Below are 24650 nucleotides of genomic sequence, written 5' to 3'. Positions count from 1 at the left end.
CTCGCGATGCAAGAGTTTAACTCACCTGGGGCTTCTACCGGAGACGTCCTGCGCCCGTCACTGGGAGCTTCCTGCGCAGTTTGGTACAGTGCCTGCACAGGAAGCTCTTGTTGTCAGTGGGACCGAGGACAGGTGTGGCCAGTGCCACGCAGACGCAGTAGTTTGAGACATTAAGTCGCAAATACCCGTAAGTTACATGCGCCAGGGCCCGGAGGATCGTTTTGTCCCGATGCGGGAAGTCTCCGGTAGAAGCCCCAGGTTGGTTGAACTTTTTGTTGTTTTTTACCCTTACAGTACTCCTTTAAACAATAGCAGTTCCCTCACAGCCCGGCTGATTTATATGTCTGCACTAGTATCTAAATAACACCAGAAGCAAGCATGCAGCTAATCCTTTTCAGGCCTGAAAATGTCAAAAATGCCTGATTTGCTGCATGCTTATTCAGGGTCTATAGCTAAATGCAGTAGAGGCAGGGGATATATAAATACGGAAAGCAGTGCTTAGCTGGTTCCATGGCAGCCACCATATTGCCTTTCAACTGTGTAGGCAGAAGGGGGGGTTGGATTCTGGGAATGTTTTGGAGGTTTGGGGAGGGGGGGGGGGGGGGGGGCTTAGGGAATCTGCATTATGTGATGATGCTAAATGGTTTTCTGCTGTCTGACCGCCAACATTCCCTCTGGCCTAGCACTAAGGCTCATTAATTCACTTGGAAACTGATTAAGGGCCGACAAGGATAATATTCTGTAAATAATTTATTCTGTGAAATGCAATTTTTTTCCTCCTTTCTTTCTGTCTCTTCATAATTGAAATGCCTCTTCAGCTTCAGTGCAGTCCTGCAATTAACCCAATTTTGTAGACGCCGCTGTTCCTCTGTAAAATGCAGAGTATTTTTACCTGTCAGCGGGTCACGCTGCATGTATTATAGATCCTTTGTACTGCACGCATTTGATCGCTCCTCTTAGCAGTGCTTGTAGACTGGATGGCTGGTTCCAAGCTTTTGAGTACTCCTTTGTTGAGTTCTCATAGTTCCTGACTACATTGGTGCCATCCTGGATCTACTCCCCCCTCCTGTCATGTTTTGATTTATGTCAGAAATTATATCACAGCTGTAGAGTCGGAGCAATTTTTGTGTACCTGGAGTCAGTGGTTTCATAAACTGAGGAATCTGAGTTGGAGTCGGATGATTTTTGTACCCACTCCATAGCCCTGCAAGGGCTGCGGAGTAGAAGTCGGAGCAATTTTGGTTTACCTGGGCCCATATGCAATTCGCTTTTTCTCCTTGTTTTGTTCAAATTGATATTTTAACACCTTACCAATAGAATGTCTTTTAAGCCTCCAGCAAGCTAGAAAATACAAAAAATTATTTTGCAACTACTTTTTCTACTACTTTTGGTACTTTTTCATTTGCAAAATGTTAAATTTTATTTTAAAAAGGAAAAAAAAATCACGGAGAGAATTCAGGCGAAAAAGTGAATTGCATATGAGCCTTGGAGTTGAAGGTTTAATAAACTTCGGAGTCAGATGATTTTTGCACCAACTCTACAGCCCTGAATAATACTGTACCGCTTTCAGCATGACCAGCCTTACCGGTAAATCTAATAGTCTATTACCTTGTTTTTATTTAGATCCTGCACATGCTCACAGTAAATAGTTGCAGATGTTTCCTATCCCATACTCTGATCACAAACTACATCTTGCCTAGTTGCTGAAATAGGTCAGAAGGTTCATCTCCACTCCCTCTCCCCTCTGAATTTACCTGGTTTGCAAGCCCTTAAAGGGAAGGTTCAGGGAGGGTGGGTAAAAAATCAAAATCAATTTCCACTTACCTGGGGCTTCCTCCAGCCCGTGGCAGGCAGGAGGTGCCCTCGCCGCCGCTCCGCAGGCTCCCGGTGGTCTCCGGTGGCTCGCCCGACCTGGCCAGGCCGGCTGCCAGGTCGGGCTCTTCTGCGCTCCAAGGCCCGGAACTTCTGCGTCCCACGCCGGCGCGCTGACGTCATCGGACATCCTCTGGGCTCTACTGAGCAGGCGCAGAACTACTGCGCCTGCGCAGTAGAGCCCGGAGGACGTCCGATGACGTCAGCGCGCCGGCGTGGGACGCAGAAGTTCCGGGCCTTGGAGCGCAGAAAAGCCCGACCTGGCAGCCGGCCTGGCCAGGTCGGACGCGCCACCGGAGACCACCGGGAGCCTGCGGAGCGGCGGCGAGGGCACCTCCTGCCTGCCACGGGCTGGAGGAAGCCCCAGGTAAGTGGAAATTGATTTTGATTTTTTTACCCACCCTCCCTGAACCTTCCCTTTAAAGCAGGGATGTCAAACTCAAATACAAAGTGGGCTGAAATTGTACACTGGGACCTAGTCGTGGGCCATCCTCAATGTCTACTGGCCACCTTCCTCCCTTATAAAGTTCTCTGGTGCCTAGTGGTCCTCCCTCCCCTATACAGTTCCCTGGTGTCTAGAGACCCCAAGCCTCCCCCTATACAGTTCCCTAGTGTTTAGTGCTTTCCTCCCTCGCTTCCTGTATGGCCTCCCTGGTGTTCTAGGGCATCACCTCTAAAATAGCTTCCCAGGTGGTCTAGAGTGGGTCAACCATAATGCAAAGTGGGGAAACCACTTGAGGGCCAAATCTAATGGCTCTGAGGGCCAAATTTGGCCTGCGGGCTGGAGTTTGACATGTATGCCTTAAAGGGAACCTGAGTTATGAGGTGTATGGAGGCTGACCTGTTTGTTTTTTAATTAATGCACATTGCCTCGATCTGCTGCTGATACTCTGCCTTTATTACTTTAAAGGATACCCGAACTGACATGTGACATGAGATAGACATGTGTATGTACAGTGCCTAGCACACAAATAACTATGCTGTGTTCCTTTTTTTCTTTATTTGCCTGAAAGAGTTAAATATCAGGTATGTAAGTGGCTGACTCAGTCCTGACTCAGACAGGAAGTCACTACAGTGTAACCCTTACTGATAAGAAATTCCAACTATAAAACCCTTTCCTAGCAGAAAATGGCCTCTGAGAGCAAGAAAGGAGGTAAAAAGGGGAATTTCTAATCGTGAGGATCACACTGTAGTCACTTCCTGTCTGGTCAGGACTGAGTCAGCCACTTACATACCTGATATTTAACTCTTTCAGGCAGAGAAAGAAAAAAAGGAACACATCATAGTTATTTGTGTGCTTGGCACTGTACATACACATGTCTATCTCATCATGTCACATGTCAGTTCCGGTATCATTTAAAGGACAACTGAAGTGTATGGTATATGGTGGCTCCACATTTATTTCCTTATAAGCAATACTAGTTGCCTGGCTATCCTGCTGATCCTCTGTCTCTAATACTTTTAGCCATAGACTCTGAACAAGCATGCTGCAGATCAGGTGTTTCTGACATTGTCAGATCTGACAAGATAAGAGGCATGCTTGTTATCAGGTATGATTCAGACACTACTGCAGCCAAACAGATCAGCAGGGCTGCCAAGCAACTGGTATTGTTTAAAAGGAAATAAATATGGAAGCCACCATATTCTTCTCACTTCAGTTGCCCTTTAAGCCATAGACCCTAAACAAGCATACAGATCAGATGTCTATGACAAATCTGACTAGTTAAGCTGCGTTCTTGCTGCAGGTGTGTGATTTAGACCCTACTGGCCAGAAAAATCAGATGGACTGCCAGGCACCTGGTATTGTTTAAAAAGAAAATATAACAGCTTCCATTGGTCTCACCTCAGGTTCCTTTTTAAGGTACCCAGACATGATGGTGTAGCTTGATGGAAGCAGATAAACAAGTGGGGACACCGAGAGCCCAATATAGTGTAGTAAGCAAAACAATAGGTTTGGAATTGAAAAGTATATAGTGTGTGTATATACTCACAAAAGTGGGTTACCTCCTAGGTAACCACTGTCTGTACAGGCAGGTGAGGAGATAAGACCTGTCGTCACTCAGGATTAAAAGTCGCTCTCTGTAGATCAGGAAAAAAAGAGATGGTGATCGACCCCTCCACCAGGGGTGGATATTGGTAATATAAGAGTGAACAGAGGCGCCAGCAGGATAAAAGGTACTAAAAAGTTTAAAAACACAGAGGTTGACAGAGGCGCTTATCTTGACCTTGAGACTGTACTGCGTGTACTCTTATTTGTTATTGCCTGAGGAAGCAGGAATATACCTGCGAAACGCATTGCATGGTTGTCTGGAGTATATAAATAAACCTGTTAAAAAGCTGACAGTATCTTGTCTACTTCAAGGAGGCGAGTCCACCACCACCTCCTGAGGAATTGATGGAAGCAGAGGATATGTGATTTTATATTTTGGAAACCTTATCCATACAATTCAAGGACCTAACGTGGAGAGTTTGTGCAGAACTGGTAACTTGCTAATGCAAGTCCCCAAGAGAGAGGCTGAATTTCCAGTTCTGGGTGGACTGGCCCTTTTTAGATATTGTTGTGTAAACCTGTACATTTGCAGTGTGTTTGAACAACTGCTGAGACAAGTTCCAATAACTACATTGAGGTTTTGTTTTTTTCAGCCAGATTAACCAGACTGATATGGGGTTCGCTGACCAAAGGTGTGCACACCTCAAGCTTGAGCCTGTATTCAACCATCGCTGTACGTCACGGTTCAGGTCTTTATTTGGTAGGCCTCCAAATTGCCCCTGTCCAGCCATGATGTGATGAAAAAGGGAATGTTTCACAACCGCTGAAATTTGATTCCTGAAGTTAAAGCGGAATATAACCCTGCATTTCAACTTTGCTCTAAACATTATTTACAGCATATTATATGCAACCAGCATTTTTTTTTTACTAGACCAGCATTGGAAGGGTTACACACAGAGCTTTAAAGTTCCATGGATAGAAATGCAGACACATCCAAAGTTTAGATAGATGCATTTAAGTAAACACAGTGTAACAAGTGTTGAATGTGACACACACTCTGACTGTGCAGGAGCTGGAGGACAGCCAGAGTGTGTAACATTCACAACTTGTTACATTGTGTTTACTTAAATGTATCTATCTAAACTTCGGATGCGTCTGCATTTCTATCCACGGAACTTTAAAGAGAATCTGTATTGTTAAAATCGCACAAAAGTAAACATACCAATGTGTTAGGGGACATCTCCTATTACCCTCTGTCACAATTTCGCCGCTCCCCGCCGCATTAAAAGTAGTCAAAAACAGTTTTAAAAAGTTTGTTTATAAACAAACAAAATGGCCACCAAAACAGGAAGTAGATTGATGTACAGTATGTCCACACATAGAAAATACATCCATACACAAGCAGGCTGTATACAGCTTTCCTTTTGAATCTCAAAAGATCATTTGTGTGTTTACCTTCTGTCCCCTTCTTCTCTCATGCACTGAACATTACAGGCTTCCTGCAGACAGCTCTGCCTGTGCCTGTGTTTGTAATTCCTCAGTATGTGTCAGCCAGCTACTTTCACAGCCTAACAGAGGAGGATTTTTATCCAGCTCTCTTCTATCACTGATAAGATAGCAGAGAAGCTGCTGGCTTATGTAAATAAAACACACACTGGAGTGTGCATAGAGGAACAGACCAGCACGGAAGAGTTGGCAGCCTTCCAGACACAGGCCGACAAGTCTGACAGGGGAAAGATACATTGATTTATTACATAGACCTTGATAGTACAAAGTGCTGCAGTGAGCCAGAACAGATTAGAATAGGTTTAGGAACGTGTAGCATGGTAGAAAAAACGTTGTAATTTTTGTTACAGAGTCACTTTAAAGCTCTGTGTGTAACCCTTCCAATGCTGGTCTAGTAAAAAAAAAAATGCTGGTTGCATATAATATGCTGAAAATAAAGTTTTTGAGCAAAGTTGAAATGCAGGGTTATATTCCGCTTTAAATTCCACATCAGTCAGTACTCCCAAGTTGTGTACAGTGTGAGGGCTAGTTCACACTCGGCGTTGGAGCGCCACTAGCCCGCAGTCGAGTTCGGCTCTGCGATCTTAGCTAAAATCTTGCGATTCTGTGCGAATTGCGCTTTTGATTTCCATTCAATAGAACGAGAATCGCCGAGCAAACGCCCCCCAAAACGCTGCATGCAGCGAGTTTACGGTTAATCGAAATGCAACCGCTGCAGTGTTAATTGTATCCATAGGGATGCATTGTAGCAGCGCTTTGCTGATCGTAGGCGATCAGCAAACCGCTGAAGAATCGCCCAAGTGGGAACCAGCCCTTAGAGCTAAAAAGGTCGTCTTTTTTCCTACCTTCAATGGAGCTTCTTTGCTGCTAGGCACTGACCTCCGTTGATAAAAACATATATGTTTTGCCCGCATTTAGTTTAAAGTAAACCCTAGCTTATAGCTGCAACAAAAAAGATAATTACCTAGGTAGGGGGAAGCCCCTGAATTCTGTGTTCTTACCAGTGTCTCCACTGTGTGCAACCCTCTAAATTGCAGCTGCACTCCTCTACGTGTGTGTGTGTGTGTGTGTCCGTGTCCGTGTCCGTACTGTGCACATGAGTACGGCCTGGTCTGCACAGTAACAAGGATCTGCTCATGTACAAGTGTCTCTGGCTTACTGCGCAGTACAGTTGCGCTCGTACATGGTGGCGAGTGAGGCCATGATGACCTATCCAACAAACTCTTTTCCGAAATGTTCCGGGGGTCTGTGTTAGTCAATGGTGGGTTGAGGAGATTCTTGGTAAATGTGTGTGTGTGTGTGTGTGTTTGTATTTTTTGTGTGTTTTCAGCTTTTGTCATCAGCATAGCAGAGGTATATCAGACCATGGTTTTTGGATAATTTTTCCAAGTGGTAGCATGTTTATGGTGAAGAACAAGAGTAACACAATTTTGATGTTATGGATTTGAACTGGAAAGGTCCTAAGGGTATCCTTTATGTTCTGCCATTCAAGGAGGAGGAGAACCATTGGAGGGCTAAACTATCAATGCCAAAGTACTATTGCAGCATGTTATGCTCTGTTCCCAAAACGGCACGATAATATAATTATACAGGTCCAGGTGCTCGGGCCTCTAAGAGGATGTCTATGCAACCACATGCAGCTCCTATTTGCTGGACTTGTGTTTAACAAAACCAGGACAGTCTACACTTGATAACCAATTGCACCTGCACTACAGTAAAATCATGTTGGCTCTGCCACCAGTTGTAGCAGGAGGACGTGATTGTTTCTCTGCAGCACTGAGTACCGTGCTCATGCACCTTTGCTTATCCTACAGGGCAACAAGTAGGGCACTACCAGGGTGTATTTACCTTGGTGTTCGATTAGACTACCAAGGAATGCCTTAAAGGCGAAGGGCCAGCACTAGACTACACTGTACAAATATATGAAGGGAAGGGTGTCCACCCAGGGAAAGCTATAAATAGGAGGAGAAACCACTAGCTCACCAGGGAAAGTTATTTACAAACCCATCAGCAACATTGCATTGTCCTAATATGACCCATGACAGGCACTAATACTGAGTTTGCTGGGTGATGTGTGAATCAAGCACATGCACTGAGAGGAAAAGTATACCACGGTCCTTATGCATAACTACCATGCAAGAAGCAAAGCCTGCATTTGTAATGGATAGATGCTGATAGGCCACATGGTACTGTGGGCGCACCACAAGACCTGTGTGTATGGGTGCTCCATCTCTCTATTTAGATGCTGCAGTCAGTCTGCTCCACAAGAGACATTTAGGCCTAGTGCACACCAAAAACTGCTAGCAGATCCGCAAAATGCTAGCAGATTTTGAAACGCTTTTTCTTCTTTTTCTGTAGCGTTTCAGCTAGCATTTTGCGGTTTTGTGAAGCGTTTTTGGTGTAGTAGATTTCATGTATTGTTACAGTAAAGCTGTTACCGAACAGCTACTGTAACAAAAAACGCCTGGCAAACCGCTCTGAAGTCCCGTTTTTCAGAGCGGTTTGCATTTTTCCTATACTTAACATTGAGGCAGAAACGCCTCCGCAATCCAAAATCTGCAGCAGCCCGGGAGTATGCGTTTCTGCAAAACGCCTCCCGCTCTGGTGTGCACCAGCCCATTGATATACATTAGCCAAGCGTATCCGCAGCTGCAAGCGGATCGCAAAACGCAGCCGATCCGCACTGGTGTGCACTAGGCCTTAGAAAAGCCTGAATCTGACTGCAAAATTCCTTCTATAATCTGGATTGATGTGTGACATTGATCATTGCATAAGTGTTGTCTGTGGAGCATTCCTGGTCCTTTGAGAGACTGCATTGGTGGTTCAGTGTATAGAGTTGTCATGTAAGGCCTCGTTCACACTTGCGGTTCGAGTCCGCAAGTGTCCGGGTCCCGCAAAGAGAACGTACGGTTCTCTGCGGTGGCCACAAGGCGGCACAAGTTGCGGATCCGGAATGTATCAGTTCCGGCTACAATAAAGTAGCCAGAACTAGATACATTGCAGTGCCAGAAAGGCACCGCAAGCATGGGGGATACCGGCGTGTAGTCCGGGCCCCCCAAGTGGCATAGGACCGGTGCTGGAAGCATCCGGTCCTATTGCCAGCACAGCATGGCCGCATGCGAAGGGTCAGGATCCGGCCCGGGTCCGCAGCCGCACCGGGACGGACTGAAAAATAGCGCATGTTGGAAAAAAAGCCGGACCGTACCGGAGCTGCGTTCCCGGATCGGATCCGGACGGCGCACGAGTGTGAATGGATACATTGATTAACAATGTATCCATTCACCATCCGCTGTGTACGGAGCATTCCGGGTCCAGGGAAGCCGGACCTGGAACGCTAATGTGAACCGGGCCTTACAGATCTCTAGGTAAATTCCTTTAATGAGTTTTGGACAGCTGTGAATGGAAGCATTTAATCTGTGAATAAATATAAAACCGCATGCCGCTCGGCATTCCAGAACCTTGTTTTCATGTCTAAATGTGACAGCCTCCCTTTGTGGCTGTTTGAAGTTGGGAACGTGTTGTGCAAACTGTCTTTTAAAGAGGAACTCCAGTGAAAATAATGTAGTAAAAAAAAGTGCTTCATTTTTACCATAATTATGTATAAATGATTTAGTCAGTGTTTGCTCATTGTAAATCTTTCCTCTCCCCAATTTACATTCTCACATTTATTACATGGTGACATTTTTACTGATGGCAGGTTATGTAGCTGCTCCTAGCTGTTTTGGCTGTTGGAGACAGCTGTTAACAGCTATTTCCTGTCTGAACCTTGTTACATTGTAACAAACTGCCAAAAGTACCGCGATCCCAGAGCTTCCTGTGGGAGGGGTTTCAGCACAAAAGCAGTCATACAGCGCCCCCTGATGGTCTGTTTGTGAAAAGCATTATATTTCTCATGTAAAAGGGGGTATCAGCTACTGATTGGGATAAAGTTCAATTCTAGGTTGGAGTTTCTCTTTAAGTTGTAAATTGTGGAGAATATACTGCAATCATGGCTAAGCACACTGTAATCCATGTCTGGTGGCTGGTTCACGACAGGACACATCTAAGCCAGCCACACACAGGTCACTGTCTGCCTCATGTGGCGAAATTGGGCATTAGTGAACAGTTTACTGCCTGGCACTGCTCAGTCACATTGTAGCAGTGAGACCACTGCTTGTGCAGTACTGTTCATTGCAGTACAGCACTGTCCCTTGTGTCCCCAATCCACCTGCTCATTGTAACTACAACGTACCTGTTGCAGTATTTGAATTTTAGACCCATCGCTTGCAAAAGGTTATTCTTCCACCGTGGCCCTGAATTCTATTGGAAGTTCATCAGGAGAAGATGTTAGGTCACTGGCATATAAAACAAAAAAGTATTTGGCTTGAGGAATGCCCTATAAACAATAGGAAAGGAACACAATTATGCAATGAGTAAAAGTTCCTCTCGGATCCACTTTATTCGAAATATTAACCCCTGTAGTGGGCAGTGTGTTTGCATTGGCGCATGCAAACAACCTACCCTTAAGCCCTCTCTACACCATTCAAATTCAGGCGCGATCGAAATAGATTTGATCGATAAAATCCGACATGTCCGATCGGGATTTGATCGATCGTGTGACCGATTTTGACCAGTTTTCATTGCAAATCAATCACACCATCAATTGAATCCCGATCGGTCATGTCGGTTCCACAATGCAAAAATGCACATCGCGCTTCCCTATAGAGATTTGCAGGGAAGTGGAGGCAATGTGTGTTTTCCCACTGCAGGGAAAAAACCTCCCACCTGGCTCTGTTTTCTTCACACACACAGCGTGCAATTCCCTATTGCTGACAGTCAGCTGGCTGTCGGACAAAAGTGTGACGACAATTTACACTCACTCAAGTGTGACCCCCAGCCCTAAGGCTCGGTCCACAATAGATGCGGTTGCAGAACGCAATCCGTGGTCCGGGTTCTGGTTTTCTAAACTTGAACATAAATGGATGGAAAATGGATTTGTGCTGCCCTTTTGCAGCACATTTCCAGTCTGTTTACGTTTTGCAAAATGGCAGCCCTGCTAGTTTATTTGGCTGCAGTAGTGTTTTGAATCAGACCAGAAACAAGCATGCAGCTAATTGTGTCAGATTTGACAAAAATGTCAGACCCCTGATCTGCTGCATGCTTGTTCAAGGTCTATTGTTGACAGTACTGAAGGCAGATGACTAGTATTGCTTAAAGGAATACTATCGATTCACATATTTTTTTCAATTGACACAGGAATTGTTTGGGAAGTGCTGCTAAGTACTGGTGTATTCATTTTAGTAGCAACTTCTTTTTTTACTGTTAGCAAAATACTTTAAATCTTCACTGACGCCAAAGCTGATGGCTGACTGAGCCATGAGGAGAGGGGAAATTCCCCTCACACTTTATCAGTTAACTCTGTGTAGCTCTGTGTGTGACAGAGAGAGACAGGACACAGGAGCTGCAGCTGTTGGGAGCTCTGTTTCTGACTGAAGTGTCTGAAGATGGCAGAGGAAATGTAACTAATTGTCACAGCTTTTCATACTGTTTTTGCTTTCAGAGTTTGATATGTTTGATATTTACTTTCTGTAGTGTGATATGCAACTCTGGCTGTGCATTGAAGCAGACACCCCTTCTGCAATTGATTTGTCCCAATATAGCTAAATCCTACCCTCAATAAATTACAGTTTTTGCCTCTGATATTTAACATGAAAAGTAGGAAAATGTTTACACAGCTACTTAGACATTATTTGCACACTGTCATTTTAGAACACTTGGGTATCGATAGTATTCCTTTTAAAGGAAATAAAAATGGCAGTTTACATATACCTCTCACTTCAGTTTTCCCTATAAGTGTGACCACTCCCTAAGGGCTCTTTCACACCAGAGCCCTTTACTGCGTTGTAACGCAAAGGCAGTTCTTTGCATTAACCAAGGTAAAATGATAGTCCATAGACTTTTATTTTACCTTTCACACCCGACGCTGCGTTTCGGTACGCTGCGGTTCTGACGCACCCGGGAGCGTTCATCCCCTGGGAGCCGGCGTTTTCCGTCGGGTTCAATTAATAGCTACCGCCGCTGATTGTGCCGCACCGCAGATACCCGACGACACGCCGCAGGCTATCAATGTGTGCAGGTGAACGGCTCCTGCACGCGTTGTCTGGTGTGAAAGGAGCCTAAGGGCCTGAGCCCACTAACGCAGTTGTGTCCGCTTTTCAGCATCTGTAACATTGATGTGGTGTTGAGAAGCGGACACAACTGAGCACAACTGTATTAGTGGGCTCAAGCCCCAATTGATGGATGGTAAAGGGAAAAGTCAAAACACAAGTTCAAAAATAGGTGGTAGGTGATGATTTTCATGGGGAAGAGTGTGTGTGTGTGTGTGTGTGTGTGTGGGGGGGGGGGGGGGGGGGGCTGGAGAACAGAGCAAAGGGCTTTTTGTGCTGTACAATGTTGATTTGCCTGCCAGTTAGGGGACATGCATCCATAAATGACTCAGATATCTCCTGCACCAGAGTCCTTTGAGAGATGGAACACATGAGTGGATTTAACTCTTCAGCCTCCAGCAAACACTGAATTGCTTGATAGTCTGGCTACAGAGGCATCTTTATCTGCCTTCAGCTGAGAGCTTGCGTGTTGCTATTAACCCTTGCCCAGCTAATCTTTCTGCTCTATTAATAGTCTCCCTCACAGGCCTGACTCTGCTGCTGGCTTTGAAGAACCATCGGCCCCGGTCACGAGGCTTGTATGCTGTGTGTGAGGGCTCTGCAGGGGATTGTGGGATTGGCAGGGCTGCTTGGCTTCTCTTACCGACAGATAATGTCTGAGGCGGCCCCCGCCCTGTGTTTATGTTCAGGCAGTGACATGCTACCCAGAGACGTTTGCCTCAAAACTGACATAAATGGTGAGAGCTTGGCTCAACAGACGAGATAATGACACGACTTCTCTGAGGTAATTGCATCCTGCGCCTGACACATCAGCAGTCCTGTCTTATGTTTGTTTTTAATTTTTTTTTTTTTTTTTTTTTAAGAAAGCCTGGAAATTGCCGGGTAGCGGTCGTTAGAACCTGCTGCAGGACTCCGGTTTTCTTAGTAAGTGGCCCTGGGTTGCTATGACATCAGAGCTCTTTGGATGAGTCTGGTCTGGTGTTTTCATTGATTTGCATTCAGTATGGCAGTTTCCTCTGTCACTTTTTACTGATATGGTGTGCTATTTAAAGGGACCCTGTCAGTGTGTAGTCTGAAACCTGTCCCCTTTAACTCTGTGCTGTACTTCAACATGCAGCATGAAGAGGGTGGAGCTCCAAATGTATTTGGTACTTGCGTAATTGCCTGTAATGTTGACGGTACCACAACAATGCACCCACAACTGATATTAGCTGAGAAAAAAAAACACTATCTTCCTGTTGACAGCCTGAGCAACCCTTTTAAGCCTGACAGAGCAGTGTTCACCTTCCCTCTAGTGCCTGGAACTCTCCTGAAATAGACGCAATCTGGCTGGGCTGACACCCTACCCATCAGAATCATGGCTGCATCAGTGCCAAGGTTAGTTAGGGGCAAGATAAGTGTGAGGCAGCAGTCAGGAGGAAGGTTAGTGTGAGGATACTGCAGATTCTGACATGTTGCATTTTTCATCACCATGTGGGGGTCTCAGCTGTGGTAACCTCCCCCCCCCCTCCCCCCCGGCCTCTGCTTTATGGTGCCCATACATGGTACAAATTTTTCATTTCTTTTCAATTAATTTAGTTCGATTATTCCTTTAGATTGAATATAAAGATTTTTCCAGCATGTCCGATCAGATTTTTCTCAAAAAAAGAAATAATCGTTCGAATTTCTTGATCGAAAAAAAATAAATAAAAATTTTCAACTTTCATTTGATCATTTAGACCGAAACTCAAATGTTTTTATTGTATTGTGTATGGGCACCATTAGGGTCCCTTTTCCCTGAATCAGTTGCTGTCAGTGGTAATTTAAAGGACAATTGATGTGCAGTCTAGTATCCATGTTTCCCTATGGCCTCTCTTACACTATATGCTGAAAAACTGAAGTTTTTTCACAATGCACTGTTATGGAGAAAAAAAAAAAACACATCAAAACATATTAAGTGTAAAAGTGCCCTGATGCTGGGCATACTCGGCTTGACTTTGCCTCTCGATTCTCCCGCTTGATCACAGTTACATAGTTATTTTGGTTGAAAAAAGACATACGTCCATTGAGTTCAACCAGTACAACCAGTTTCACTGCTCTATTCCGCAGTCAATTCTCTTATCTTCCGCTCGTTTTTCTTATCTTTTTCCATTCACTTCAATCTGGAATTGAGCGGCGAAACGATCGGGCGGGAGATCAGGCATGTCGGGGACTATCTATTGAGCCATCTTAATAGCTCAAAATCGAGCCATGAATTCCCAGCATATGGCTTAGTTCATTTTAAGCTGGATTTCTAACGCCCAATCAGAGTGCCAGTGTTTCCACCACAGGCGTACGCTCATCCACTGTCCTAAAAAATCATACAGGCCTGATTTTGAGATCCATTGTGGACTGACAAGTGTAAATGGATCATATTTAAACATAGGAGCCATTCATTTGTCAGTTGTTGTAATCTGGCAAAACAAACTAAAAGTGTGATTCTGTATTGTAATGTGAACTGAGCCTAATGCTAACCTATGTATTTGTACTCGCACAGCTGCAATTTTTTTGGGGGGGGGATGGGCTGAGGGGAGTTATGTTGCCGGGCGGACAGTGGTGGCTACCCTGGGACTGGGACGGGGGCTTCGGGCACAGTAAAAAAAATCACGGCATTGCCAGCTACTAAATCATGCTGTTGCTATTCTAATGAATGGTCGACGGTCTAATATGTTAGTATCGGGCATTTACTAAGCTTGTGGAAAATAAGTGAACCAGTTAGCCTTGACTGAATGATTTTTTCATTCCTTGCTTAGGTCGTATCTAAATTTAGTGGAGGTTGGCAAAAGCTGTGTGTATTAGTAGCTTTGTGATAGCAGTCTTGTAGTAGTTCATATTCTTATTCAGAAATGGAAGTTTACCTTTTCCATGTAGTATGAAGGCTTATCCACACAAATCTGTTCATAGTAATGTAAATCTGTTGACCTTCATATTACATGGTGGTGGTAACATTGGCCAATCTAAATTGGATGTGTGTACCAAGCTTTAATAGAGAGCCAATTAAGCCAAGTACCCACTGGTTAATCACTTAGTCACGCGAGCATGCATACAGATCGCTATGCCATTCATTGCTAGGGATTTGGGTGCATGCTGCAGAAACCTGCACCGTCCCACCCAGAAACGCAACGCAGTGGGATTCAAATGGCAAACAATTGATAGTATTCAGCATTTTCCTGCAAGACTAACCTGTAGGGTAACTCTGCCAATTCAGTGCATATTCTGGCATCTTGAAGGAGGGAAAAAGAGTTGGCACTCCAGTAAACACTGCTAGCAGGGGGAATGTTGCATAAGCATACACTCTCTTCTGTTTCTCTGGTGCCATAAGTGTGCTTTGACATCAACAAGACAGTATAGTATGATTGAAGAGGAGGAGGAGGAGATTAGCACTGCTAATAAACTTTTTAATCCAGAGTAATGTACATGGATGCTTCAGCATGCAGTATACTTGCATAATACAGGCATTTCAAGTCATCATGGAAGCAATGAATAGTGCAAACGTAACAGGTCTAAGAGAGTGGAGCGGTGGGTGCTGGGCACAGGTGCTTCACAGCCATTTCACGCAAAATTGCGCTTCTACGGAGGCAGCCTCCGTAGAAGCGCAATTTTGCGTGAAACGACCGTAAAGCACCTGTGCCCAGCACCCACCGCACCACTCCACTCTCTTAGACCTGGTACATTTGCACTACTCATTACTTCCATGATGACTTGAAATGCCTGTATTATGCAAGTATGCTGCATGCTGAAGCATCTATGTACATTACTCTGCATTAAAAAGTTTATTAGCAGTGCCGCTCTCCTCCTCCTCCTCCTTCTCTTCAATCATACTATATTCTGGCATCTGCATCCGCAAACCTTAACAAAGTCCTCTGCGTATCTGCAGCTGTTTGTGTAGAGCATACATGTCAAACTCCATGTCGAACTCCAGCCCGCGGGCCAAATCTTGCCCTCAGAGCCATTAAATTAGGCCCTCAAGTGATTTCCCCACTTTGCATTATGTTTTGCCCACTCTAGACCACCAGGGAAGCTATATTTGAGGTGAAGCCCTAGAACACCAGGGAAGCAATATGGGGGGGAAACCGCTAAACACTAGGGAACTGTATAGGGGGGGGGGGGGGGGTGGGGGCCTCTAGACACCAGGGAGCTGTATAGGGGAGGACCACTAGGCAGCAGGGAACTGTATAAGGGTTGGAGGGACATTAGAATCCAGGGAGCTTTATAAGGGAGGAAGGTGGCCAGTAGATATTGAGGTTGGCCTGCGACTAGTTCCTAGTGTACAATTTCGGCCCAATTAGCATTTGAGTTTGACACCCCTGGTGTAGAGGGAGAATAGCAGTGGTGACAAGACACCACCTTTAGGTGCACCAGTGTTTGTTGTCATTACTTTTGAGTGGATGTTCCCCAGCTTGACGACTTGGGACCTGCACGTAATGCACACACATAGGATTACTTTAGCAAGAGCTTTAAAATCACAAGTGCTTAGAAAAAGCTCTTGCGGTGTGAAGCAGCCTTTATGGCCCATACTCCCTTGCAAACGCAAAATGTGAATGATTTGCGATAGCATTTTGCACGGGTGATTTTACCACAATTAACGAGGTAAAATTGCTGTACACTCTCGCAATTTTTGAGCGATCGTGATCAGCACTTTTTTAGCATTGTAATGATTGCTCTAAAATCGTGAGAAAATGCTGCAGGTATCGCGTTTGGCGGTCGCCGCAAATCACCAGCGATCGCGGCAGTTACATCACTGCCATTTAGTTATTGTTGTGCTATCAATTTAAAAAGCGCTAGCGATCGCCGGCAATTAGCACTGATCACCCCAGTGTGAATGGGCCCTGACTGACATTGGTGTCATATCAGGCATGGTGGAAAATGATCAGTTCTGCTTTCCCATGTTGACTTTTAGGAAGCAAGACGTCATGAAAGATACAGCAGAAAGGCAATATGGAGTTTATGGTGGGTGGTCATTTAAAGGAAATCTGAAGTGAGGCATATGGAGGCCACAATAGTTATTTCCTTTTTTAAACAATATCCGTTACCCGGAGGTGCTGCTGATCTTTGGCTGTAGTAGTATTTGAATCGCACACTGGAAACAAGCATGCAGCTTATTGCGTCAGACTTGGGACAGAAAATCTGATCTGCATGGTTGTTCAGTGTCTGTAGTTATAAGTATTCGATTACAGGACAACCAGGAAATGTAGATTGTTTAAAACAAAATAAATGTCAGCCTCCATAACCCTTTCTCTTCAAATTCCCTTTAAGGTCTGGAGTGGAGAGCTTCAATTGTCTGTCATTTGTAAGGAGCCTTGGCTGCCTAATTTTCCATTTGTTCATCATCATCATCTTAGTTGGCATTGAGCTTTAGCTGCTCATCTGTTGCCAGAAGAGATTAGCCATAGGCCAACATACATTAAAGACTAAAGGTGACCATACACTGGTCGATGTGCCATTAGATCGACCAGCTGACAGATCCCTATCTGATCGAATCTGATCAGAGAGGGATCGTATGGCCACCTTTACTGCAAACAGATTGTGAATCGGTTTCAGCCTGAAACCGATTCACCATCTGCTGAGCTGTTCTGCCGCCTGTCCCCCAACCCCCGTATACATTACCTGAGGCTGGCTCCCGGGCGTCTTCTCCGCGCTTCACCGCACCGCTGTTCTTGCTCCATCCCGGCGCTTCCTGTGTTACTCCGTGACCAGGAAGTTCAAATAGAGCGCCCTCTATTTCAACTTCCTGGTCACCGGAGTGACACAGGAAGTATAGCGTACACTGGGACATGCGGAAATGCGGTGCAGCGAGGAGAAGAGGACCCCGGAGCCAGCTTCAGGTAATGTATACATGCGTCGCATCGGGCCCGAATCGTACGCCGCAAGCGACGCGCTCCTACCGCCGGGCGATCGAGGGTAATTTCCCGCACGGCGCGATCGACGGACCGATCCGATTTCGGGAGGAAATCGGATCGGCGGGTGCGTTTAGCGCAAGCGATTGGCAGCAGATTCGATCCCAGGATCGAATCTGCTGTCGAAACGGACGGGAATCGGCCCAGTGTATGGGGGCCTTAACATGTACATCAGTCAAGTTTTTAATGGTGACGCAATAGTGTTAGAATGTAATTATTTTGTTAAAGCGGATCCGAGATGAAAAACTAACTATAACAAGTAACTTGTCTATATATCTTATCTAAAGTTTAGATAGTTTACACAGAAAATCTGACTGCATACAGCTTCAACAGATTAAGATGATTTATTCCTGTGATGCAATGAGAGCGGCCATGTTCTGTTTGTCATCATTACACGGGTAATCTGCAACTGCATCTCCACCCCTCAGCCTGTGGAAAATTCACTCCCCCCTCCCCTCTGTCTCTGAAATCTCTAGTTAGTAACCTCCTCCTGCCCAGACTGAGCTCCCATAAGGCCTTGCTACATGGGTCTGAGTGCTTTGGTGTTTTGGAGAAGCTGTGGGCGAGGCTTGTTTAGTTTATAGGAAATTAGAGTATTAAAACAGAAAAAAAGTATTTTTCTTGAGGAATGCCCTATAACCTATACGTAAGGAACACAATTATGCAATGTATAAAAGTTCATCTCGGATCCACTTTAATAAACATTACGTTATAGGAAAGTAGTATTTTTGTTTCGTGGTATCATTTGTTCACTTGATGCTTGTGGTGATTACAGGTTAGCTTGGTGGCACCCGGTATGTGGACCGATTAGACTGCCAAGACGATATGTCTGATATGACGAGTACAGTTCTAACGTGTTGGGGTAAAAATCCTGTAACAAATGAGGTAAATCAAACTTGTCATTTTTCAATGAATTGACTAAACAATTTACTAACCAAAAATACAAAACGTGAAGTCTCCATAGAAACTGGTCTAATTAATAAACGGAGCTGGAAACCTTAAAACCTAATGGTACTTATAACAAAAACTGATAAATACAGGGCAAATCTTTTTTTCTTACTTTCATTTTGTATGACATTTTTGGGGCAATTAACAGTTTAGACCCTATTACTGTAAATAAAGTATACAGGGAAAAGCAGATATATTACAGAAAAATGAAACCAGGTTAGCTCAGTGTGATACTATGCAGGGCAATTTAATGAATGCTGCCAGCAGTCTGTTACAATTATTTTGACAGCTGTGAAGAAAATCTTTTTCGACAAAGTTCTTAAAGGTAAAAAGTAATCTGGAGTGAGGTGTCTTGGCCCTGCCTTCTCTGCCGTTCTACAGTTTTTGTGTGCATGAGAGAGGTGGAATCCAGCGACTGATGATCCTAGCCTGCCATTGTGGAATCCAGCTAATCCCAACCTGATGGTGATGTTACTCAGTAACTGCTCATGTTAAATCATGTAGGCACCCTGTCACATCAGCTGTGAGGTGCTGACATGATACGGATTACCTGCAAAGCCAGTTCCACAGATTCTTAATAACCCTTTTGTTGCTAGAAGGCTGAGTGATTCCCCCCCCCCCCCCCCCCCAACCAGAATCCCTCAGGATTGGCATAGTGTGACCCAATCTGTGCCCACAATAGTACCGTACCAATATAGCTATCATTTAGGACAAAAGGACCATCTAGCTCTTCTGTGGGTGTACTAGTGGACACTTATCACTGTTCTTTATAATGAAAGGAGAGTATGCCTGAACAGTTCTCTTCAGAGTAATTTACTGGAGCTGGGTTCAGGATCTCAAGTAGAAGCAATTTATTGCCACCTTTCATCTTCTAGTGATCAGGTTATATTTCAGATCTAGCAGCCAAAACCCTTCATTCAATCTTTTGATCCATCTGTGTTACTGATAAATTTTCTCTATATGACCTGCTGTATTTTCTGCATGAGGTATACAGCTGGAAATTCTTAATTCTCCATTTCTGTTATATTCGGTGCTACTGGAGGTGCTAATATTGCTATGCACTGCCACAAACACTAGTAGCTTGCTTTTACTCTGAGTACTTGGATAGTGGAAGGAACAATGGGGGAGATTTATCAACACATAACCGACAGTTTTCTTCTTAATCTGTTCTAACCAACAGGGAGAACAGTTCTGAATGATAAGAACCTTCTTAAATCTTAGGTAATAGTGGTAATTTAGCATGAACTTCTAGAGCTGCACTACAGTTAAGAAAAGTGCAAATCCATCCCTAAACTGGCGCAGATTAAGAAGTGCTTGATAGCAGTTCTACACATGTATAACTGCAGGCTAGACCTAATTGCAGAGAGCAGGCTAGACATGATTTGTGATGTGCTCCTCCCCCTTCTGAATTCCTCCTCAGAGCCTGTTGCTATCAATACAGCAGGTGTGTTGGTTACCTCAGCAACAGCAATTCCCCTCACACACTGCACTGTCTGAGAGACCTTCCTAGCTCCTCCTATTTTACATCAGTTTAAGCAGGAATTTGCACTATTTAGTGATTTCTTAGGCTGTCTGAGGGCCCGTTTCCACTATTGCGAATCCGCATGCGTTATCTGCATGCGGATTCGCATAGCCAATACAAGTGAATGGGCCTGTTTCCACTTGTCAGTTTTCCTGAGCGTTTCTGTGCAGGATTTTTCTGCACGGCAGAGCCCTCAGAATTTGCTTGCGCGTGGAATGCATGCGAATCGCACGCAATATATTTAATAGGGAAATCGCATGCGTTTTTGGCATGCTTTTTCCCCCGTGATTTAGCATGCGACTTCGCATAGGTACCAATGTTAATTTACACAGGCAGTGACATGGTTAAAATCGCATACTTACTACCCTATGCGAAATTGCAGTAAACATGCATGCAATTTCGTCCTCGGTGATTTTCCGGCGATTCCGCACCGCTATAGTGGAAACGGGCCCCGAGACAATTATGCAGAGATTTCTAAAAACCTACTAATATTTTGTCTCAGACACTCTTGATAAATGTCCCCCAATGTGTTGGAGTGACACAAACTATCATCTCCTGAGCTACTCTGTGCTTCCGGAGAACTCTTTCAGTGTCAGCCTTACCAGTATGTGTTTTGTTATTCGCTGAAATTGTTTGTTCCCTCACCAGCATATTTAAAATATTGTTGAGTGCTTCCTAAATCTATTATTCAGTCTGAATTTCCCCTTTTATTTCATTGTTTTATCATGGGCTGTCTTGAAGGGGCCCTGGGGTCTAGTGTTTTGCCTTTGACTGGAAGCATAAGCAAAGCTTTCGTGCTGCTCCTGCATAGTTTCACTGCTTTGTCATGCTATGATCTCATTCTATACAGACCTCTCTGTTGCTGGGGATTATTTGCGCTGTAGAGAAGTTGCGATCACTGCTTCCCCGTTACCAACAAATCTCTTGTCTGTAATTTATCAAGTTGTAACAGGTCACCGAAGCATTACTGTACATAGTGTTGAGTTTTTTTGTGTGAAATGGATGCAGGCTGGGACTTCTTGTTCTGCCTTCTCCATTGGTGACTGCTTCTCTTTTGTGGAGGCTCGAGATGGCCAGTGAGATGCTAAGACTTTCAGTCTGCATGAAGCTGTTGGATGCTCCAGGGGTCTCTCCCATTCTTTAGGTTTCCAGGAAGCTCTTCTTTACAGGCATGCTCCTGTCCGTGTACGAGTGCAGCTGCATTGTGCAAGCGCAATGACTGCCTATGCCTGCTCAGTAGCATGGATTAGAATCGGTAGGAAGTACATTTAATTGGTCCAGTTCTAACCTACCTGTACTTACAATTTGCGTGCAAGCCAGGATTATCTTCCGCACTTTCCGCCGTATAAGACGCACTTTTTCCCCCCCAAAATGGGGAGGAAAAAGTCCCTGCGTCTTGTACAGCAAATGCAGGAAATCCCCGACTTACGAACGCCCGCCGATAAGAACCGCGACCCGCCGCTATCGGGGATTCCCTGCATTGGCTTGCTGTGTGGTCCGCTCCCCTTCCCCTTGTAATCAGTGTGGCGGCGGCGGCATGTATGTATCAGCGTTGCCGGTATCACTTCCGGGCTCCCCGCGCTGACAGCTTTCCCAATCTTCCCTCCCCGCATTTGTGCGCCCCCCCCCCCCTGGTGTCCGCACTGCCCCCGCTTGTGTGTCCGCTCCCCCCCTGGTGTCAGCATAGCGCTGGGCAGTCCTACTTACTCCAGCCGCTCTCCGGGAATGCAGACTTGGTCTCCTCTCTGTCGCTCCTCTAGTGATGGCTTCTGTAATACGCGTCATTGATGAAGCCATCACTAGAGGAGCGACGAGAGAGGAGACCAGGTCTGCATTCCCGGAGAGCGGCTGGAGTAAGTAGGACTGCCCAGCGCTATGCTGACACCCGGGGGGGAGCGGACACACAAGCGGGGGCAGCGCGGACACCAGGGGGGGGGGGGCACATATGCGGGGAGGGAAGATTGGGAAAGCTGTCAGCACGGGGAGCTCGGCAGTGATACATACATGCCGCCGCCACACTGATTACAAGGGGAAGGGGAGCGGACCACACAGCAAGCGGGCCACACAGCAAGCAGGCATATGCGGGGAGCCCGGCAGTGATACCGGCAACGCTGATACATACATGCCGCCGCCGCACTGATTACAAGGGGAAGGGGAGCGGACTACACAGGGAGATGAGGGGAAGGGGCATCTGAGGGCACATGGGGAACACCTGGGGGCAACACCTAAGAGCACATGGGGGCGCCTGAGGACTACACTAAGGGCACATGGGGACACTGGGGGCCACACTGGGACCACCTAATGGCACACGTGGGACACCTGGGGGCCCACTGGGAGCACCCAAGGGCATATAGGGGACATCTGAGGACTACACTAAGGGCACATGGGGACACTGAGGGCACATGTGGGACACCTGGGGGCAACACTGGGAACACCTAAGGGCACATGGGGAACACTGAGGGCACATGAGACACTTGGGGGCCACACTGGGAACACCCAAGGGCACACGGGGGACACCTGAGGACTACACTGAGGATACCTAAGGGCACATGGGAGACACTAAGGACACCTGGGGGCCACACTGGGAACACCTAAGCGCACATGGGGGACACTGAGCGCACATGGGGGACACCTGGGGGCTACACTGGGAACACCCAAGGGCTGACCGGGGACACCTGAGGACTACACTGAGGATACCTAAGGGCACATGGGTGACACTAAGGACACATGCGGGATACCGGGGGGCCACACTGGGAACACCTAAGGGCACATGGGGGACACCTGAGGGCACATGGGGGAATATTGAGGACATTAATTGGGGGTAGAACACCTACAAGACGCTCCTGGAATATAGACGCATCAGGTTTAGTATATATTCTTTTTTTTTCCCCTGGTTTTTGCCCTCAAAACCTGGGTGCGTCTTATATTCCAGAGCGTCTTATACGGCGCGAAATACGGTACGTCTTGTTGACAATCTCTGGTTGGGCTGCTGTTAATTTGTTCTACAGTGCTAAACTCTGCTTAGCTTTCCAGGGCTGCCTGAAGCTGTAGTGCTTCAGGCTAGTGATGCAAGTAGAAACCACATAACTTGGTGAAGATATTCAATTGCTTTTATGATGTCTGTATGGGGCCAGTTTGGAGTGTAATAGTGGTAAAAATGTTTTTATATTTTGTTTGACTGTGCCCACATTTCAAGGGGAGTGAGTGGTAATGGAAGGCCGACTGAGTGGCGCAGGTGTGACGACATGCTGAAGACCGAGTCAGAAGAACAATTCTCTTGGCCATTGCTGTGCCCAAGCAATCTGTCAGGCAAATCATTGGTGAAATGGCCAAGTGGGGGGAGGTGGAAGGGGGTGGGGCTGCTGTACGCACACTGGATTCTTGACGGAGGGGGTAGTTAGTGCTGTGTATTTAGCTGTGAACAGGAGACCTGTCAGCGCCTAACAATAATTTGTAGGATAATTTACGCAGTGTACTTCTTCAGCATTTCCCTTTCTGTAACATCGATCAGGGTGAGCCCATAAAACACCAATGTTTTCACAAGTTAATATTTGTATTTTGTTATAGCCGAATGCTTGCCCAGTCTCCTCACCTAGTATCCCCACCCCGCTATCCTTTAGGCAGGGAACACACTTGTCTTTCAGTTTTCTGCGGACGTTTTCCTGTGTACTTTTTCTGCACACCAAGTGTGTTTCTATGCAGGAAAACGTGCGCGGTTTTTCACAGCAGCTGATGTAATTGATAGAGAAAACTGACAAAATGTGCAGAATCAGGATGCAGAATGTCAGTTTTTTTTTTTCTGCGCGCGGACATGACAAGTGTGTTCCCTGCCGATTTTAGGCTTACAAGGCCAAGGTCATGCCCTAGTGTTTCCTGTATCTGCTGTACTTTAACAAAGGTACATTTACCATTATTGGTGATGTTTCAAACCACACTTCATCTATCTATGTATGTATGTTGTATTTGTGTTGCTGGATATTCTGATTGTAATGTGTTGAACTACTTATGTATTTGTGCTACCCACGACTGTCTGTTTTGTACCCTGTACAGTGCTGCACAAGATGTTGGCACCATAATAAATAAAAATGATTTGTCTTAAAAGGTCATCTGCAAAGGTCATGAAAGATCATCTTACCAACAGAACTCTAGCACGTGTACAATGTTTAACAGCCATTCTCATTCATTAACAGTACATTTGAAATTATTAGCTGAGCTGTTGATTGTGGAGAGATGTGAAAATCTGTTACCCTTTCAGAGATGTCTTGCAGCTTGTGTTTCATGGCTTCAGTTCATCTTTAAAGAGAAACTCCGACCAAGAATTTAACTTTATCCCAATCAGTAGCTGATACCCCCTTTTACATGAGAAATCGATTCCTTTTCACAAACAGACAATCAGGGAGCTCTGTATGACTGATATTGTGGTGAAACCCCTCCTACAAGAAACTCTGAGTACCGTGGTACTCCTGGCAGTTTCCTGTCTGTGAACCTTTTTGTGGGAAATAGCTGTTTATAGCTGTTTCCAACTGCAAAAAAAAAGCATGCAGCAGCTACATCACCTGCCAACAGTAAAAATGTCACCATGTAATACATGTCAGAATGTAAATCAGGGATTTAAAAGATTTTACAATGGGCAAGCACTGACTAAATCATTTATACATAATTATTGTAAAAATGAAGCACTTTTTTATTACATTATTTTTACTGGAGTTCCTCTTAAAAGAAAATGAGGGTGAGAATTGCAGTCCACTTGC

At 45.4% G+C, this 24650-nt stretch overlaps 1 protein-coding gene across 25 annotated transcripts in view; it reads left to right on the top strand.

Moving 5' to 3' along the window:
• The window catches only part of MICAL3 (microtubule associated monooxygenase, calponin and LIM domain containing 3), a 340878-nt gene that overhangs the window by 64147 nt on the left and 252081 nt on the right, over positions 1–24650 (top strand). For 18 of the 25 annotated variants that reach the window (XM_068277274.1, XM_068277272.1, XM_068277295.1 and 15 more), the window contains one exon: positions 18205–18314. The exons of 3 other annotated variants lie outside the window; for them this stretch is intronic. The gene's annotated coding sequence lies outside the window, so the exon portion shown is untranslated. Of the gene's footprint in view, positions 1–166; positions 259–12206; positions 12299–12872; positions 12892–18204; positions 18315–24650 lie in introns of those variants that run through there. 4 more of the 25 variants (XM_068277275.1, XM_068277277.1, XM_068277278.1 and 1 more) reach the window with 4 other exon arrangements.

Source organism: Hyperolius riggenbachi, chromosome 3 (genome assembly GCF_040937935.1).
Source record: "Hyperolius riggenbachi isolate aHypRig1 chromosome 3, aHypRig1.pri, whole genome shotgun sequence".
NCBI classification, from domain to species: domain Eukaryota; kingdom Metazoa; phylum Chordata; class Amphibia; order Anura; family Hyperoliidae; genus Hyperolius; species Hyperolius riggenbachi.
The sequence above is the reverse complement of the archived record's forward strand: the minus strand, read 5'-3'. Positions and strand labels throughout refer to the sequence as shown.